Below are 14,532 nucleotides of genomic sequence, written 5' to 3' on the forward strand. Positions count from 1 at the left end.
TTCTTAGTTAGTCATAGGATATATATAGGATGTTAAGATCTGTATAATTGGGAAAGTGAGGGGTTTTGTATAGAAATTTGTCTTGTCGATATTATTGATTGTTTACAAGTGCTAAACTGTTAAAATCTCACAACACACCATATGGCGAAAAACTGTAAAATTGTTATTTTGATGATCTTTAATTGGATCGACAGTTCAGATGATTCGAAAAAATTGAAATTTAGGTTCGAAATAATTTCAATAGTGTAGGATCAATTTAACGGAGCCGTCGTACGATATGGAACGGATCATTGAGAAACTAACGTTGTAGCATGAAGCAGCATCCTCCTAACCGATAAGCATACGCTACTGATGCGATATTAGATTATAATATATTAATAATAGTATATAATTAGTATATACTCATGTTATATTATATCGAGCTATATAGTATTAGTATTATATATGAAGCGAGCTTATGATCTTTGTAAAAGAATCATGAACTTGAGCTTGCTTGTAATTTTTGCATGTTAGATTTACTATTTTACTCTTTTCATATATTAAATATACTATACAATCAATCGACCATACTCAACATGAGATAATATCATCCTAACGACTCTCCTTAATCAAGGACCAGAAAATCTATAAGCAGAACTGATTTGAATATTTTTAAAAGTATAAGGACTATTTTTGTATTAGAGAAATCGTTGCTGCTCAAGAAAGATAGAGGCATTAGTACTCTTAAATTATTTATCGCTATGGAGATTTCAAATCTGTAATCCAGTCCGTAAGCTTGATATATATATTTTGATTTATAAAATAAATTTATATTACTTTTTGATAATGTTTTTAGTAATAGACAAGCGTTCAAAATCAATCGATTAAAAAAACGGTGATAAAGAAAATAATGATATAACGATGTATATTATAGGATATGTGGCCGGCGCAAATATAAAAAAATAAAAATAAGATTAAAAGAGTAAAATGAAAACCTACGCCAAACGAAAAAAGCCTCCGCAATACAAGGATATAATCTACATTATACACAAGTGAACAAGACGGATAACAACATGCCGCCCAGCATGACCACGGAAAAACGAAGATCGGCGAGATAATAGCGAAAACAAGAATATCAGCGGAACTTATAAGATTCGCGCTTAAATATAATAATTTGTAATTTATATTTATACATCTAAAATTATTAAATTATAGATTATAACAGTATTCTATTAAAATATCTATAAATTGTGGTTAAATTTTTAAAGTTTATTTAAATTTAGTTATAAATAAAATACAATAATATATAACCCTTATATAATTCTGGTCCTCGTGGCCTGACGGCCCGAGGCATGCCGAGAACATGGATAAAAAGGATGTCACTTGGGCTGTCAAGCAGCGAGAATTGAATCGCGGCTGTTATGTGGCCTAAGACCATGTGATCGGCATAATATTTTTTTTACAAAAAGTATTATTTAATAGAATAATAATTTTTTACTTAATATTTTTATTTTATAAATTTCATGACTATTTAAGCGACTGGATAAAGCATGATCCGCATCCAAGGGTATTATAGTGATTGGTTTTGGAACCACGTTAATTTAAGACTATTTGATTCATTTTTATATCCGTTTGATTATAGCATTCAACCAACACATACTGTAACTTAGGACCATAATATACTAACTGATATTTTTATCTAGGGATTAAAAATAAAAGCACCAACTTAGCAACAAGCTATAATAATGGATAAGCATTCGACTGATTCGACCATTTATATTAATCTTTTTTATACTTTATTTCTCATTAATAATTAGCTTATAGTACCTATGTATTACACAACCAATTATGTGGCAGGTCAAATTACACAAACCACTTATTTCACCTAGAATAAGGGCATACACATTGCGATCATAGAGACACATTTCGATCCATTTTGATAATATAATTATAGCAACAGTAGAATGCTCAATAACTGTAGATTTTTAAATAGCTTATCATAGAACATACCAAACATATACAGAAAACACATCTAAGAAAGCAGCTGAAAATAGGATGCTACTTGCATCCTTATTTGCTGGTTTTATAACTAACATATACTGTAATAGAAATGCAATGAATGCGTTGGCTAATCATCACATGGATGCCCATGACCTAATCACTGAGGTTCGACTTTCAGAACAGGTAGGTGCCTGGTGACGAATTGCATTTAATGGACTTCGACTTGCCCAGATTGTAAGTGGGATAGAGAGATCCATGGCTATTACATAATCCAAATGACGAATGACCATCTTGCAAGGCGGATTATCCGTCACCCATCTGCACCATAGTTCCTTATACGAAAATTTTTCCAGGCTGTATCTTCTGCCAGTAACCTATAAATGGGATGCATGATTGAGTCTAGTCACAAGTCGTATAAACACCACCGTCACTTGTAATTTGAAAGTTTTGCAATTGGCATCAGAACAGGGTCGAAGAGTAATTGGTTTGATTGAATCACAGCGTAACATCATGCTGGCTTTCGTTGTTGCTGCTTCTCCGCACATGTGATAAACTAAGTAATATAGGCTGAATTGCAGGCTTGTCTGTCAGGGGCCTTATGAAGTTTGATAAGGTGAGTATAGCTGCGATGCAGCCTTGGTTAGAATATTATAATCGAAGGCCTCGAACTCCCATCCGCTTTGCACGCGTTAGCTACAGACAATGAAGTAGTTGCTGCTCCGATAAATAATATAATTCCCAGCTTTGATCTTGTAGATGATCTACCGTCGCAATTGCACGAATGACCCCAGCAGACTGTGCGAACAAAGTATAAATTCGTGTTAGCTAACGTTAGTGTAAAGCAAAAGTATAAAAAAAATATATATTAGTAGGTTGCATGATAACAAAAGAAGAAAAATTTCAGAACTAAATTGATACTATAGAGGTTATTATGCAAAGTACTAGGCTGCTTTTTAACTTGTTTTCGAATACTATGTCATAGCATGGATGTCGCCGTTCTTTTGAACTAAAATAAGTTAATTTTGGCTATACTATTAATAATATTAATTATCTGTATATAAATTAGTTAATAATAGAAATTAAATAATATTGAGAATCGCTAACAATCCAATGTAATTAAATCAAGTCGCAGTTATAATATATTATTAAGTTTTAAGTGTGTTGGAATATTTCTTTTTATAACCAACGAGTATTTATGTAATATATATCTATACTTTACCATCCACATTCCGATAGAAGTAGGAATTTTTATTAATTAATAGTCAATATTTCGATAATTTGCGTTGTATGCAATACTGAATAACAATGTCCTAATGGATGTTTAAGACACTTTTGATGCCCAAATAATGGACTTTGTTGGTTTATAGTGGGTGAAATTTGGGTTCGCTGTGCTAAAAATCGCAGAAGGCATATTTGGTGAGATTTGAATCTAAAAACATGTTTAAAGTTAAACTAAGATAGGTATGTGTTCTAAGCTGAGAAATATTCTTTTGACAATTTTATTATAGTCACAGTAATCCTTACCACACGCGCATTGTTTCTTGAATCTTGTTAGCACCAAGTGGTTCCTCAATAAATACTTTGAGGGCACGCAGATGTCTATGTATCAAAGGACACCCACTGCTCTACCCCTCCGAATTTAGTCGGGCATGAATACACACAAAGTATAATTGACAGTGCCAAATCGTTTGTTCGTCGGTAACGATTGATCTGGTTCGCGGGTGGAACCGAGCCGAGAAAGTAGTATGAATTGTTCGTTTGCATCTGTTAAAAGGATTTTCGATATGGTTTCCGTTTGTTACATTAGAAAATTCTCGAAACGGGTAGCATTCTTTATGTTAGTTCTGTTTGATTAAACTCGCAGGGCTGTTCTGAACTCGCGTACTCGCCACCACATTTATTCAAACCTTTCATCATGGGTTCCTGGGTTCCGTACAACGAGAATACCGATGGCGAAGGACTATACACAGGAAACAAGAAAAGAAACACAGATTGAACTTGGAACCATGCTTATGTCACTAAATATTACTATAGTATGAAATTAGAGATGAGCTAAAAGAGCTTTTCTAAAGCTAGAAGTATGTCCTCAAATGAGCTATACATATAGAAGTTCAATGCCTTGAATAGTAGTGTGAATATTTAATAGGTGGGATTAATAGTGAATCCGAATTAATTACATCTTACTATATATTTACTCCGCATCAATTCTTTATAAATGATTTAACTCGCACACAATTAATCTACTAAGCTGCTTCAGATACCCTTAGTAAAATTTTCGTGTATAAATCGCGTATTATATGCAAATTTTTAGAAAAGCGAATTAAACGTGCATGTCGCATTTTTCCAGAAAAATGTAAAAAAAACGCATTTTGTTTTATAAAAAAATATGTATTCAACGCGACCATATCGTGATTCGAGAATGATTAGCCAAAATAACGGGTCGCGCGCGGTCGGTTCGCGGCCGTCGTATGTCGTCGTCTCTGCTCACGCTTGCTCGCGAATTTTGAATCACTGTAAATCCCTGCTGGAAAAAAATCCGCCTGAAAGATTCTTTTCCCAAACACGGTTTCGTAAATTTCTTTTGAAAAAATTAATTTTATAATTTTTTTGAAAAATTGAGTTTGGGAGTCTCAGAAGCTCAGAGAAATGCGGTTTGGGAATTGGAGAAATCGCGGCGTTCGCGAAGATGTTGCGACAGTTCACGAGGCAATTTGGCCTCGGTGGACGTATGAGAGGGCAGATCCCGGTGACGTCCCTCATTAGTCATCTTCGTTCATTATATATTATATAATTTATATTTATATACAAATTTATTTATAAATATATATAATATTTTTAATGATTTTTTAATTTTTATGTAAAAATTTTATTTTAGGTTTTTTTTATAGTGCATAAACTAGTTGTTAATCTCTTTAATTTATTTAATTTTATAGTCTTCTATTTTATATTTCTTAAGAAATATGAGTATTTATACTAATATAAAGTCATTGAGAGAAAAAAATTTATTAATAGCCAGAAGTTTATCCCCCATTTAATTGGTTGCACGTATAGATATCCATATAAATCAACATACCGAATAATAACCGGATCTGTTTTTATAGCCGGTATTTTCACGATTTAAAAATTAAAGACGAATTTATAGAATTTATATCCGTACCGAATTTTTCCGAATCGAATAACTAACTATGTTAATACCAAATAGGTCTAAATTAATTACAAACAATCAAATTGAAAGACCAAGTTCAAGTTGGATCACCTGAAAATTAATTTTACGCACGAGTAAAATTCACTTTACCCGCACAGCCCACCCTGTATATTTATGGAGTTTTATATATTGTTCTTATGTAAGAGTTTAAAGGTTGCATTAACTATATATGTTAATTTTTTTGTTTTTATTTTATCGATAAGAACTGACATTAGTTAGCAAATGAATTTTTTGTTCCTTTTTAACAATAAGTCTTTAAAAAAATAATATAATATTATAAGAATATTTATTATAACTTTTCAAACCGCATAATCAAAAGCTGAAAAATATTAAAACTAGAAGAAAATAAAATTACCTAATTAAAGTTCATCATTACTTACTTCGTCACGATTTATTGTTTCCTTCAAAGATTCTAACAATCATTTTCTCTCAAAATATCTAGGCAAGTTAAACATTATTAAACCAAATAGTCAAATCACGGATTATAATTTTTTATAATGCATAATCTTTATATATAACTTTAGTAAAATTATATAATCTTAATTAAATTTATTAAATTTTAAAATTTTTATGAAAAAGATACTTAGTTATCTGTGTTGTTCATATTTGAGAATTATTTTTCACCAATTTTTTTAACTTAGCGAAGTGTACAAATTTGTATTGATTACGAGAATGCCAAATTCGAGCTAAATTTTTTTTTAAATGAAAATAAACGAATCATTACCCATCTGCTATAAACATAGAAGAATTTCTTTTGACAAAATCTACTAGATGTAGACATGTTGTTTACGTGTGCAAACGTTAGTTTTTGTCTCTTATCAATTCTTATAAAAGTCCAATGGAGGGGCAACTTTAGCCGTTTGGTTGTGATGTAGTTATAAAATGGTGTATGTTTTGAAGTATACACCAATTGTAACATTTCCATTTTAATAACTACATTTAGTATGTATTGATTTAATAACAGTTAGCACTGCTAGTTATATTTTCTTCAGTTTGATAGTATGGGCAGTTGAGATTTAAATTTATAAATTCTAATCAAATTTTAGATAGTAAATGTGAGATTATTCTTTGAGTGATATACGTAAATCACTATTTAAATATTAATTAAAACTTTTATATTAATAATAATTATAATTATAAATTTGTATATTGAATTTAACTCATATTAACTGTAAATAATATTAATAACATTTGTTCGAAATAAAAATTAAGATATTATATAACTAAAAACTAAAAAATAGAACGTATGAAAAAAAATTTATATTGAACCTAACAAAATATTAAAAATCCTAATCAGATTATCATGAAATATGTTTTTTGAAAAAAAAAATAAAAAAAGAAGTATATGAAAAAAATCAATTTTGTTTATTTTTAAATAGGTGAGTTGACTGCTGGCTCAAAACCGCTGTAGTTGTACTACGCATTGGCCGTATTGTAATGCTTAATAAAGTTGTTGGGCTTCTCATAGCAGAATCAATGCAGTAGTATGGTTCTAAACTACACATAAACAAACAAAAAATTAATAGATGAATGTATTTTCAACATGAATGCAATTGAATAATATCATGCCAAACAGCAATCAGCTAATTTATTTTTAAATGCATAAACGAAAGCGATACCCATCTTAAAAAAAAGAAAATTGTTTTGCAAAACCGTGCGAGATGTGGACCATTGCCCACGAGAATAGACTGATAAAGACTTGCATAATGAAAAAAAGCTTTATATTTAAATTTGAAACGTGATATTGTCACAGAAATTTTTATTATAAAAAAATTAGCACACTTCTCACTTCATTTATTAAGGAATTAAATTAGACTACAATGATGAAAATCGAGCGAGAGAGATGAGGGAAAAAAATTTAATGTCAGAATACTTATTTTGCTTATGCAAGATTTTTTAAAAAAAGTTATGATAGCTTATGTATTATTAAAAATATGCCAATGCATCATAATTGGCATTAAATAATATACATTCAATGGTCTTTTAAAATGGTCATAAATATTAATAGTAAATACCCGTGATTAGTCATATCAAAAATTGTCATTAATTGTTATAAAATATTATTGTTTAAGCATTACTCGCTAGTATTCCACGTCCATACATAACCCGCCTCCCATCCTCACACCCCCAACTAACTAGCGCATGAGACGAGCAGATGCGCCCCTCCCCGCCTCCATCCCCCATTCCCAGCCCCCCACCTGATCCCCAATCGTTCCCCCCCCCGAACCCTACTCCCCCCACCCCCCTCATGTATAAGAAAGAGGGGGAGGATTATAGGAGAGGGAGTTTGATTGGCAATTACAAAATACACCATTAATTTGGACGGAGTTATAAAGCCGCATTGATTAGTATGGGGGCCCGGATTATGTAGGCCTAGGAGGGAGTGAACTGGATTATAAAGTCATCATTAGTAGAATATAATGTATAATTAATTATTCCATAATTAATTATTAATTAATTTATCTCGAGTGAGTGCTAGGAAAATCACATTGCAGAAAAACAGAAAAAGATAATGAGGAAGGTAGCTGCATTTTGGATAAAAATCGAGGTTTAATAAATTATAGAAGATTATGAGATTTATAGATAATATGACAATAATTATGTTGTTCTTCCAAAACTGAAAAATGATACGAAGCATGAGGAACTAAGTTTAAATCTTATAATACTAATTATTTAATCTTTCATCTAACTTAGTTAATCAAGTCATATTTTAAGTCTAGTTAAAACATCTCACTAATACAAGGAATGAGTGTTGATTTAAATATAAAATATTGCTTTTTATAACTTAAGTTTTAGAGATAAATAAAAATAATAAAAAGTATACCGAACCAATAAATCTATTGAGTTGCCCACTTAATTAACATTAACTAATCTATATTCTTAATCTTAATCATAATCAAGCGTATTTCTATTTTTTATCGATTTTTATGTTTTTTTTTGCCAATATATAGGAGGCGATTAATACTAATTACATTAGAAAATAAAGAACGTTAACATTATTATATATTTAATAGCAACTTTTCATCAATAGAATGCTGCAGTTACCAAATGGTGTCCTAAATCTAGATAGACAATCCAAAATATGAAAGCCCGAGTAGAAGTTGCAACTAAATTTAATTTTAAATGCGTAACTTCAATTTACTACTCCAAATAGATTTAGTAATTTTTATTTTGTGTTTCTGTACTCAAAAGTTGCCTTATTATATATATTTTATTATTTTACAATAAAATTAATAAGTTAGGAAAGTAAACTTTATTTATAAAAAAAAAATCATTAAAGTATATCCTGTTAACATAAGGGTATGTTTGGTTTACTTTTGATCCGAATGGGAATCGGTTGATAAATCCATGCGAAATTGTATTGTTTATTAGGAATCGGTTTGGGACTTCTCATTCTGAGATCGGAATATGGAATGGTCCATTATCTTACAAATAAGCAAGCAATTTAACCCGTGCAATGCACGAGTTATAACTTAATATTGAGAATTGTGATTTAAAGAAAGTTAATGGTGCATGATAGAGTTTTTATCTTGATATTTTAAGTATATCTTATATTTCATGAAATCTGATGTTACATTTTGAGCAAGAAATCTTCAAATAGCAAGTTTTTAAGAAAGAATATAAATCCTTTAGAGCTTAATGTTCATAAGAAAAAGTTTTAAGAGTGAATCCATAATGATTAAAGTAAAGGAAAAACAAAGTGAATGTAATATTTAGACGTGTTAAGATATTTAGATGATATATGGGCAGGAATGAAATGCCAACGTCCTCTTAAACAATATCGATTGTAATATAATCACTATAGTGAAAAGAAATTTAGAAGCTTGACTTCTCACTCTAGTTTTAGGGTTTTTTTTGTTATTTTTATTTTTTTTATATTTTTTTATAGACTATTTTACAATTGAAATTTCTTATCGAATCCTGCTTTAAGCGTAATTAGATATGAAAACAGTCAATTTTCTAAAAAGTTCTGATGGGAATGTTTAATTTGAAAAGCTTTTAACATAAAAGTATAAGTTAAAATCATAAAAATATCAATATTGAAATGGTCTAATGTAGGTTTTTGAAAGGTAAGTTCATAATATGAAAAAGTTAAAGTTCAAATACATTAAAATTTAAACATCTTAATTTTGTTTTTTTTAAATATTCAATTTGAAATGTGAATGAAATTAAACTATCATCAATCCTTTACGACTAATTCTGTAAAGTTATATTTTGATAGAGATTGCCGTGACCTACATTTAGAAAGTAGTTTTTAGAACATCTTGTTCGTAACACCGACTTCCAAGGGGTCCCATCTAGACTACTCCGTCCTAGCATGCTTAACTTTATTATCTCTTGGCTGCCACATCCAAATGCTTAGCCGGGTTAAGAGTTATACCTATAATATATCATATATTGGACTATCAGGGTCTCACAATTCCCTCCTTTTTAGCCTGACGTCTCGAGCAGGCTAGACTCACAGTCGGTGATGGGGGGGGGTCGGGTGAAGCGATTGAGACTCATACTCGCTACCGTATCCAGACCTCACCTCAGCCGAGCTCATTCAACTTCCGGCTGTAATTGCTCTGATACAAATGTAACACCGACTGTCCAGGGGTCACACATCCTAGGGACTAATCCGGTCCTAGCACGCTTAAATCTCTTAACATCTTGACCTTGGCACCAGCCAAATGCTTACGGTTAAGAGTTTAGCTCCTATTATATATATATATTGACTATCAGGGGTCTCACATTTGTAGCATAATTCATATTATGATTCTTTAAACTGAAATTGCTTGTTATTATGAATATTAATGGATGTATGATCTATCAATTATTTCTGGCAAATAAACTTGACTAACAGTGAGAATAGTGCCATGAACTTGTAATAAATATTGAATTATAATATTTAAAGTAAAGATTTGTAACCGTTTAGTATCAAAAACAGCGAAGTTGAATATGCCTCATGCGAAGAAACGAAAAAAAAATGTTAACGAATTGGCATAAGAAGCAAAAAAAACAAGAAAGCCCAAACATAGATTGATGCCGAGTGGGAGGGGGTGGGGGAGATGTGTACGAAATCATTTGTAAATTGTGCGAAGATAGAGAGGAATTACATCCATATTGTAAAAAAAAACCTAGAAAACCAATGAAATCAGAGTAATTAATTGTGGAAGTTGAATAAGCTCAAGAATTAATATTTTTATTAATTTGTATTACCTTTAATAGAGCAAAATTAGAGAATTACTGGAATGTGATAGAGAGGCGGAGGTGGAAACGTTTGCAAGGCGGTGGAGAGGCGCCATCATCGGCGATATTAGGACGGAAGCTAGTAATTAGGGGGGAAAGAATCCTTGTAGTTGGGAAAAAAAAAAGCTTTAATATCCATAGAATAAATATAAGAAAATGTGAAATAAAAATATCTGGAACATATTTTAATACTAATTTTGGTTTTTAAAAAGTAGAATGTGAATTAAAAATGACTTAAAAAATTATGGAGACGCATATTTAACAATTATATTTTATACTTATTTTATTTTAAAAAATAATAATTAGCTATTATATATACAGAAAAAATATAAAAAGAATATCAAGTTTCAATATCAAAATATGTTGGTATTATGGTTATGATTTCTTCTAATTACTTAAGATATTATATATAATATTTGTAAAATATATATATATTGGTGATAATTTGTATTTTATTATAAAACTGCGCCACGTGGCATATATGGAATTCCTATGTAATTGGGCACTGGCAGCATAATGGTTCACTGAAATGCTTCCAAATTATATTAATATATATATAGATATTATATATATATATATATATTACTATATTATATAAATTATAAGTATAGGATGTGGAGGGCTACTATGCTATCGTGAAGCACGGAGCTTCCTAGCTTCAGCTCGTTTTTCGATTGTTCGCGACTTTCGAATCGTCGATTCGGCCCGCTCCGTTAAACTTGATCTAAGAGTATTTGAAGTATATAGAAAAGTAAATTTTATGATTTTACGATATCATTTGTTAGTAACGAAGGGTTGAAAATCAATGCTGAAAATAAATAATAATTTACAAAATGTAATAATTTGACGTATTAAAAATTTAAATCAAAGATTCTGATCTATTTATATAGTAATAAAGAATTTTCTATCAAAATTTCACGTGGTTTGATATATTCTACAGAACGCGTTAATCTTGCAAACGCTCACTACGGCCATTAAATTGTTGATTTTGAGCCTACTCGATTCACTAGGCAAATATATCTAAAACAATAAAATTTATTATTCTAGTAATCCAATAACCTAGATTCAAAGGTTTATATGGATGCCAGATCGACGATTAGATAAAAGTGGAAATCGAAACAAGGTGACATCACGAAGGCTCGTGTATCCGATATGCCTAGTAGCCTACACTCTAATAGTAATTAGTAGTATATATATGATAGGTAATATGTATACTCGAGTCATGATTCGGTCTCAGGCCAGGACCCGGATTGAGTTTCAATTTCCAAGGCCATACTCAGCTCTTCCTCAAGCAGTACGCCCAACTTTGCTCATCTACTCATTCTTATTCTCCATATACACATCTTTTCCTCTTTGTCATCATTTATAAAACTACATGATATATTTAATTTTGTTATTAATTATTCAAAAAAATATGCTTTTTTGTAATTTTTTGCATATAATTTTTAAAATAAATTCCTTTTTTTTTTTGCATAGCTCTAATTTGAGAATAGTATTAATTTTTTTTTATAAATTTTAGATAGTTTTTAGTAAAATTTATATTAAAAGTAATTAAATTATTTATTCTAATTATTTTTTACTTTGATGAATCATAGTAAAATAGGCAGTAAATTGGCATACCTTCAATATTTCAATTCAAAATGAACCCCCCCACCGCAATGTCGACCAAACGTCTGGAAAAATAGGCAATTAATTGCCATTTAAATTCATTTCTACATATTTCAGTTATTCTATTAATTCCAATCTTGACGGGTGGAAACAATCTTAAAATTTATATAATAAATAAAATTAAATATTATGAGAATAGTTAAGTATGTATAACTTTTCAAACCACGTAAAAAGTGAATTAAAAAATATTAAACAACAGTAAAAAAATTAAAATTACTCGATCCCAATTCATTCATTTTCTTCATCCAAAGATTCTACAATCTCATTCTCTCAACGACATTCGAGTGCAAATTAAACATATATATGGTACACCAAAAGTCAAATCATGCATTATAATTTTTTAATGTATAGTTTTTTTAAACTTTATAAAATTATATCAAACAAATTAAATTTTAATTTAGAGGAAAATATAATTAGTTACACATTTTATTCATTTTGAGATCTTTTTTTATCCCCAAGTAAAACCTAGTAAGAGATGTAGTGCCAATATACATATACTGATCCTTGAAAACGTTTAGAATGTATCCGTTATCTTGATAAAGTGGCATCTCCAGTCAATCAAAGAATTTTTTTAAAAATTTATTCGTTCCATAATAATTATAAAAAGTATAATTTTATTATATATTTAAAAATAATTATTATTAATTTATTATTAATAATATGATATTATTATTAATAATGTAATGTAAGTACGATTAGGGCTGGCAAACAAGCAAGCCGGCTCGCGTTCGACTCGTGTTCGGCTCGATATTCGGCTCGCTCGAGCTCNAAGATACTTCAAATGGTATATATATCATTTTCAACAATATCGATCGCCGATTTGGAGGCTCCATCATCGACGCTAACCCGATTCCAATTCATTCATTTCCTTGATCCAAAAGATTCTACAATCTCATTCTCTCAACGATATCTGAGTGCAAATTAAACATATGGTACACCAAAAGTCAAATCATGCATTATAATTTTTTAGTGTATAAATTTTTTAAACTTTATAAAATTATATCAAACAAATTAAAATTTAATTTTAAAAGTTTTTAGAGGAAAATATAATTAGTTACACATTTTGTTCATTTTGAGATCTTTTTTTATCCCCGAGTAAAACCTAGTAAGAGATGTAGTACCAACATGCCTATGCTGATCCTTGAAAATTTTTAGAATGTATCCGTTATCTTGATAAAGTGGCACCTCCAATCAATCAAAGAATTTTTTTAAAATTTATTTGTTCCATAATAATTATAAAAGATATAATTTTATTATATATTTAAAAATAAATATAATTAGTTTATTATTGATAATATGATGTTATTATTATTATATTTTTTTGAGAGAAAGATAGTATACTATTATTTTATTTTTATATCATTTAAAAATAAACTAAACTGAAAATGTAAATTAATAAATAATAATATTATTAATGATGTGATGTAAGTATGATACAGTAAATTTTTTTTCCGCCAGGCCATCTATAATTCCTTTAAGGACAAATAACTGCATGCAGTTCATTCTTTCTATATTATTAGGAAGCATTTTGCTCGTCCTTTGTTTGGACAGATGCAATCATGAATGAGGGGGCCCCGACAAACCTTCACTCCGTACACAAGGGTTATTGCAGCTGATGTGTTGTTTATTGGAATCTCATAAATTATTAATACCGTCCAGGCTCTCTTGAGCGATTAGTCTCTATCCAAAATAATCGTGATAGTTACAAAATACTTATTGTAGCATTGCCTATTATATGTCATTTGTGTCGCTTAAATATTCTATAGCTGATATTCGAAATTTTTTGAAAATGCCCTCTAGATATTTTATCAATAATTTTCATCATCACGCATACATCACATAAATAATTTAAAATTTAAAATTTAAAATTAAAATTCAAAATTTTAATTTTAATTTAAAATTTGATACAGATCTGAATTTAAATTTTAAATTTGAGTTCAAATTTTGAACTTAAAATTGCAAGTCAATTTTAAATCTAAATTAAATTTGAAATTCAAATTCAAATTTATATTTTGAATTTGAGTTTCAAAATAAAACTTTGAAATTAAATATAAAACTAATTAAAAATCTAGATTTGAAAGTAAAATTAGCATAAAATCTTAATTTGAATTCAAGTGAATTTGAGTCCTCTTCGAATCCAAAATCAAAATTTTAAATTTTAAATTTATAATTAAAATTAGATTAAATTAATATTAAAATTCAAAATTATAATGTAAATTTGAGCGAGTCTATGATCGGAGTTTAAATTGAAAATTGAATTAAAAAAATCTAATTTAAATTTTGGAAATATTTCGAGATAAAGTTGATATTTTAAAATTGTAGTAGCAGCTTGGAACTAAGATTAGGATAACACCCCGTGACGTGAGATAAAATAAGAAATATTTATGATATAACTCATTCTATTGGAAGAGCATATATGATATTTTAATATTTTTACAAGTATCTGC

General features: G+C 29.4%; 1 pseudogene; it reads right to left on the reverse strand.

The window, feature by feature from the left end:
* LOC109710269 overlaps nucleotides 1-14,532 on the reverse strand; it is a 28,738-nt pseudogene that overhangs the window by 5,708 nt on the left and 8,498 nt on the right.

The sequence above is a fragment of the Ananas comosus genome, linkage group 5, assembly GCF_001540865.1.
Source record: "Ananas comosus cultivar F153 linkage group 5, ASM154086v1, whole genome shotgun sequence".
Taxonomy (NCBI): domain Eukaryota; kingdom Viridiplantae; phylum Streptophyta; class Magnoliopsida; order Poales; family Bromeliaceae; genus Ananas; species Ananas comosus.